The sequence below is a fragment of the Biomphalaria glabrata genome, chromosome 5 (assembly GCF_947242115.1).
Source record: "Biomphalaria glabrata chromosome 5, xgBioGlab47.1, whole genome shotgun sequence".
Taxonomy (NCBI): domain Eukaryota; kingdom Metazoa; phylum Mollusca; class Gastropoda; family Planorbidae; genus Biomphalaria; species Biomphalaria glabrata.
The window spans coordinates 27,169,379-27,175,786 of record NC_074715.1 but is presented as its reverse complement, the minus strand read 5'-3'; the positions used below and the strand labels follow the sequence as shown (position 1 = coordinate 27,175,786).

The 6,408-nt window shown below is 35.1% G+C and overlaps 1 long non-coding RNA gene across 1 annotated transcript; it reads left to right on the top strand.

Annotated features, from left to right (window-relative positions):
* The first annotated feature begins 529 nt into the window (after window positions 1-529).
* Window positions 530-4,303, top strand: LOC129926411 (uncharacterized). The gene is made up of 2 exons (XR_008778070.1): window positions 530-697; window positions 2,378-4,303. It is a non-coding gene; the product is annotated as an uncharacterized LOC129926411 (long non-coding RNA).
* The last annotated feature ends 2,105 nt before the right edge of the window (window positions 4,304-6,408 follow it).

The window sequence follows — 6,408 nt, the reverse complement described above, 5'->3', positions numbered from 1 at the left end:
TGTTCACAGCACTCTCTGGACTCTAATACAAGACTCGCGGTCACTCAGTGACTCCATGAAGCTGGGGAACACACTGTAGAAACATAGCATTCAGCAAGCCTCCCACCGCGAAGTCGAACTGAAAGACGACAAAAAGTAACTAATGTTGTTGACACTAGGCTACAATGAAGTTAGGATGAACAAACAATTAAGGAGCAAGTTTTCGCTTTCAACTGTTGTAATCATCACAGTGTGAATAGGAGAAGCAGTGAGTTAGTTAGAAATTGAAATTCTTTATGTTCATTGACTCTTTTTTCTGCAACAAAAGACTTAGATAGAAACAAAATTTACCCGAATTTAAATATGTACAAGAAATCTAAATATTTGAAATAGTAAATGCAATCTTTAAAAAAAACAACTTTGCCTTTTAGGTCAATACAAAATTTAAAACAGAAAACAGCGAAGTCTCGGTCTATAAAAGGATCAACGGGTTAACCCGAAAAGGTGGCTTTGTATGTTAGAATGTTCTCACAACTATATAAGTTTAAAACGGGACTGACAGTAGTTGACACAACATTTTAGAATACAATCGACTTTGTGTTGGCTCTGAATGTGATAGTGGTTCATTTTGTACAACGTTTTACAACTTTGTGTCTTACGGACTACTTTTCAAAACATATTATCTTATATAATACAGACGTTACTTCAAAAAAGAATTGTAATGCCATTATTATTATTATTATCATTATTATTATTATTATTATCATGTCGTTTTGGCAATAGAGAAGCTGTTGTTATAGTTGTTATACCCAAGTACCTCTTGAGGCCAGTGTTAGTTAGTATTGAAAGAAGATGCATTTCAATTTATCAGATCAATTGTTGAAGACAAACGAACTGTGAATGTGTTGCGCAACTTAGTAACTTAGACCCACAGATTTAGACAAAGCTGACATCCTGCCAACATGTTGTCAATGGATTCCTCTACACTTTCGACATGAGTCAGTGGCATCGAGTTTTAAATAATTTTTTCCGATAACTCGGTCTTGTATTGAGGTAACAAATACTTATGTTTCCCTCTGAATTGGACACCATTAAGGATGCAGACTTGTAACCGCTATGTATCAGAACAAACTATTTAGACATGTTTGTATTCTGGCAAATAATTTTTTTCACTTTTATTATCGAACATGATTTTTCTAACAAGTAATATAAAATTAGTTTTTGAAGTTTCTACTTCAAGTAAACTAATCTACATTCTACGCAAACAAAAACATTGTTTATTTGTCAAGGAAAAAATAACTAAGAAAAAAAAAAGCTAGAATGGACGACTTTCACAACCTAGGACGACACTCTATCAACTTTGCTAACTAGCCCTATGTGTGAAACTTCGGCTCGAAATAAATGATTCTAAAGTTTTTGACTTGTGGTGCGGGATTTTGATTATGAAGGAAATGTAATCTATAGTAGGAATAGAAGAAACATATGACCTTACATGGGCGTAGCCAAGGGGGGTTTAAACGCCGCCGAAATGGTGAAGGTGGATGTGACTTGATTTTTTTTCTTTGATTTTGTTTATTTTAGGTGAGATTTTAATGTTAACCATCACTTGCCCCAGCGCAAACAATGGGGTTTTGAGTTTAAAATCCCCCACCAGGGGGTTTGAGGTTAAAATCCCCCTCTTCTAGAAAACAAAAATAAAGCAAAATGGCAGTCATCTTATTCCATAAGATTAGCAAAGGGTATTTAGAGTTTAAAACCCCCTCCAGAGGGTTTTGAGTTTAAATACGGGAAATCGTGCTTGGCGCCGGGGCTCGCCCCGTAGCCCGCTGGTTGAGCTCACAGCGCTTCCCCAGACCCCTGGCTGGCAAGGGCGGGTGTCTACTATCTTTCCACTAGCTATAGGAAGAACCTATTATAGGGTACAATAAACATCTTACGAAAGAATGAAGGGCTGGAATGTAAACAAGATTAATTACGTTCACGCACACACATATATATTTATGTATATATGGGTAAAAAAAAATCCCCCCACGAAAAAACTTCTGGCTACGCCCATGTGACCTTATATTACTTAAATAACCGTTCAAGGCTTAATCTATTTTTAGCATTTAAAACTCGTTTATTCCAAAGTCTTTCCATTGCCAGGACAGTTTTTTTTCATCTATTTTTAAATTTCATATCCAAATTATATTTAGTCCTAGAACTAGTTTATTTGATGTTGACGCGAATAGATGACACACAATATTGTTTCAGTTTCCCTTTAACAATAGATGAAAACTAATACTGCATGTTTTATCGAAACAAATAAAACAAATTTAAGCAAGTTTTACTTGTAATGATAAGTAATTAGTGATGCTTTTTTGTTTATTATAATGATGCTAAATTTTTTCTTTGATAGTTATGATGGAGTCAGAAGGTCTCAAGTTGACAGCTAGGTTCAGAGATTCTACATATACAGGTCAGGGTCAAGGTCCTGTAGTAAACCTATTACCTGAGGACGACACTAACCCAACTGCTTCTGTTACAGCTTGCAGACTACGAAATGGTCAGATCGACTACATATCGACTGACCGATCCGACCAGGTAGACAGCAGCCTGGGTACGGTACTTGGGACAATTAAAATCAATGACGAGTCTTTCAGTGTCATCGTGCAAAATCATGAAACAATTAAAAGCCACACGTTCACTATGATGGGTTCTGATTTAGTTGAGATACTCATGAATCAAATCAGTGACTTGTGGGGTGTACTACCACAACAACAGAGACTTATATTTGCAGGCAAACAGTTAAACGAAAAAAAGACATTGTCAGAGTATGGCATTCAGGAAGGATCAAAGATTCTAATGGTATTACGTTGTCGAGGAGGCTAAACAAACGAAATGTTTCTTTGAACTTTGATGTTCTTCTGATACAAAGGAACTTGACTATTCTCTAGCAATCGTATTTTCAATTTTTCAATTTAATTCTTATTTCTAATGAATTCTAAGTTATGAACTTATGCCGAATAATTGATTCTAGAAGTTTGAAATGTAATTCTGTTTCATTATTTGAGAACTAAATTGGGCAATTGTGTTCTGTTTAAGGTCTAGCTAGTTAATATGTAGTGTTTATATGTTTACAAAGTGGTCCAGCTAGTTAACATGTATGTAATAATGTTTTACAAGTAGTTTAACTGGTTGATAGGTCATTTAATTTATGTTTTGCAAGAGGTCTAACTGTGTGATATGAATGTTATTATGTTCGCCGGATGGAGGGCAATCGCATACCAAAAATCATTCTCTACGGGCAACTCGCGTCTGGCTCAAGAAAACTGGACGCCCTCCCCCACCTCCGTTACGTGAATGTGATAAAACGGAACATCGATACTGACCATTGGGAAGACATAGCTCTAGACCGCACTAGTTGGAGAGAGACGGTGACCAAGAAAGCTATTAACAGCGAGAAAACTTGGGCCTCAGTTCTTGAAGAAAAGCGCGCCTTGCGAAAAATGGCCAGCTTGACCTGCAACATAAGTGGACGGGAGTGTTTCTCCAAAATAGGGCTCCACAGCCATATGAAAAGTGTTCGAGATGAACCATAGTCGTTCTACGACTGAAGGAGGCCAATGATGTTTAAAAAGTGATCTTGATAATTGATATGTCAAAAAGGTTAGCGATTAGTTATGAAGGATTGCCTGATCGTGCGGTATGCGCGCTGGAATGTCGCTTGGTTGTCTCGAAGGTCCCGGGTTCATATCTTACCCGCTGCCATCCCCGTCGTCCAGCGGGATGTTTGGACTAAGAAGTAGATTATTATCGACTCTGAAGGAACGTCCGAAACATGTCAAACTTGATGTGAGATTGGTAGGATTGTGTCAGTGGTCTTAAGTAGGACGGACGACTCCAGAACGTGAGACTGCAATGTAATGAGTTAGATTTCGTTTTAAATACCATTTTATAGTATTACTTAAGTCTAATATATTTATTAACTTTAACCACAAGCTCATTTTGTCTATACTTTAATAAAAGATATTTTTAGTATTGCTCACAAAGAAGTTATTCCAGCAATTTCAAGTTTTACATGTTAAACTATAATGCGTCTATAGCGGTTTAGTTGTCTACCAGCAGTTTGGTGCTACAAGTCAACCACCGTCAACAGCACAGAGTGATAATAGAGAGAAAAAAACAACAGTAGTGTGTCTGTGTGTCCATGTAGTCTTTGCAAGATATGTGTTTCTGTAGGTGTGTCTACTGTGTGTCTGTAATATGTGTTGATTCGTTTAAATTATTGCATAGTCGAATTCAATCAAATGTAGCAACTGAATAATTAAAAAGTATATCTAGATTGATCTTGTTTTCTTTGTAAATGAACATTTACTTAGTTCAATAGAAAATGAAATTCCTTAAGTTTACACCAATACAAACTGTACATCAATGCAAACTGTACACCAATACAAACTGCACACCAATACAAACTGTACATCAATGCAAACTGCACACCAATACAAACTGTACATCAATACAAACTGTACACCAATACAAACTGTACACCAATACAAACTGTACACTAATACAAACTGCACACCAATAAAAACTGTACATCAATACAAACTGTACATCAATACAAACTGTACACCAATACAAACTGCACACCAATACAAACTATACACCAATACAAACTGTACACCAATACAAACTGTACACCAATACAAACTGTACACCAATACAAACTATACAACAATACAAACTGCACACCAATACAAACTGTATACCAATAAAAACTGTACACCAATACAAACTATACACTAATACAAACTGCACACTAATACAAACTGTACATCAATACAAACTATACACCAATACAAATTGTACACCAATACAAACTGTACATAAATACAAATTGTACACCAATACAAACTGTACATCAATACAAACTATACACCAATACAAATTGTACACCAATACAAACTGTACATCAATACAAACTATACAACAATACAAACTGCACACCAATACAAACTGTATAACAATACAAACTGTACACCAATACAAACTATACACCAACACAAACTGCACACTAATACAAACTGCACACCAATACAAACTATACACCAATACAAACTGCACACCAATACAAACTGCACACCAATACAAACTGTACACCAATACAAACTGCACACAAATACAAACTGTACACCAATACAAACTGTACACCAATACAAACTGTACACCAATACAAACTGCACACCAATACAAACTGTACACCAATACAAACTGCACACCAATACAAACTGTACACCAATACAAACTGTACACCAATACAAACTCTACATCAATACAAACTGCACACCAATACAAACTGTACATCACTACAAACTGCACACCAATACAAACTGCACACCAATACAAACTGTACATCAATACAAACTGTACACCAATAAAAACTATACATCAATACAAACTGTACAAAAATACAAACTATACACCAATACAAACTGCACACCAATACAAACTGTACACCAATACAAACTGCACACCAATACAAACTATACACCAATACAAACTGCACACCAATACAAACTGTACACCAATACAAACTGTACACCAATACAAACTGTACACCAATACAAACTGCACACCAATACAAACTGTACACCAATACAAACTGCACACCAATACAAACTGTACACCAATACAAACTGTACACCAATACAAACTCTACATCAATACAAACTGTACACCAATACAAACTGCACACCAATACAAACTATACACCAATACAAACTGCACACAAATACAAACTGTACACCAATACAAACTGTACACCAATACAAACTGTACACCAATACAAACTGCACACCAATACAAACTGTACACCAATACAAACTGCACACCAATACAAACTGTACACCAATACAAACTGTACACCAATACAAACTCTACATCAATACAAACTGTACACCAATAAAAACTATACATCAATACAAACTGTACAAAAATACAAACTATACACCAATACAAACTGTACACCAATACAAACTGTACACCAATACAAACTATACACCAATACAAACTGTATTGACTCAATCTCGTAAATCAATTAAACAATAACTTTAAATTTTTAATTTTTTTTAAATTGATACATTAAAAAGATTCATGCGTTATCAGCTCTCATCTGGTGAAGTCATTTTCTGTCTCTGCACTGAACTAGATGATGTCATGTTAATGATGTTTTACCATTCCTATGAATATGTTTCTATACATTGTAACAAATGATATATCAATTTATCACCTGAGGCTTACAAACGAATATCTACAAATAATTAGAAAATAAATAACTTATCTATAACCTACAATTAGAATCTATTTGTATATTTTAAATCTGTTTTTGTATTCTTTGAACTATCTGCTCATGTAATTTTATTATCATTATTCATTTGAATATCTTGC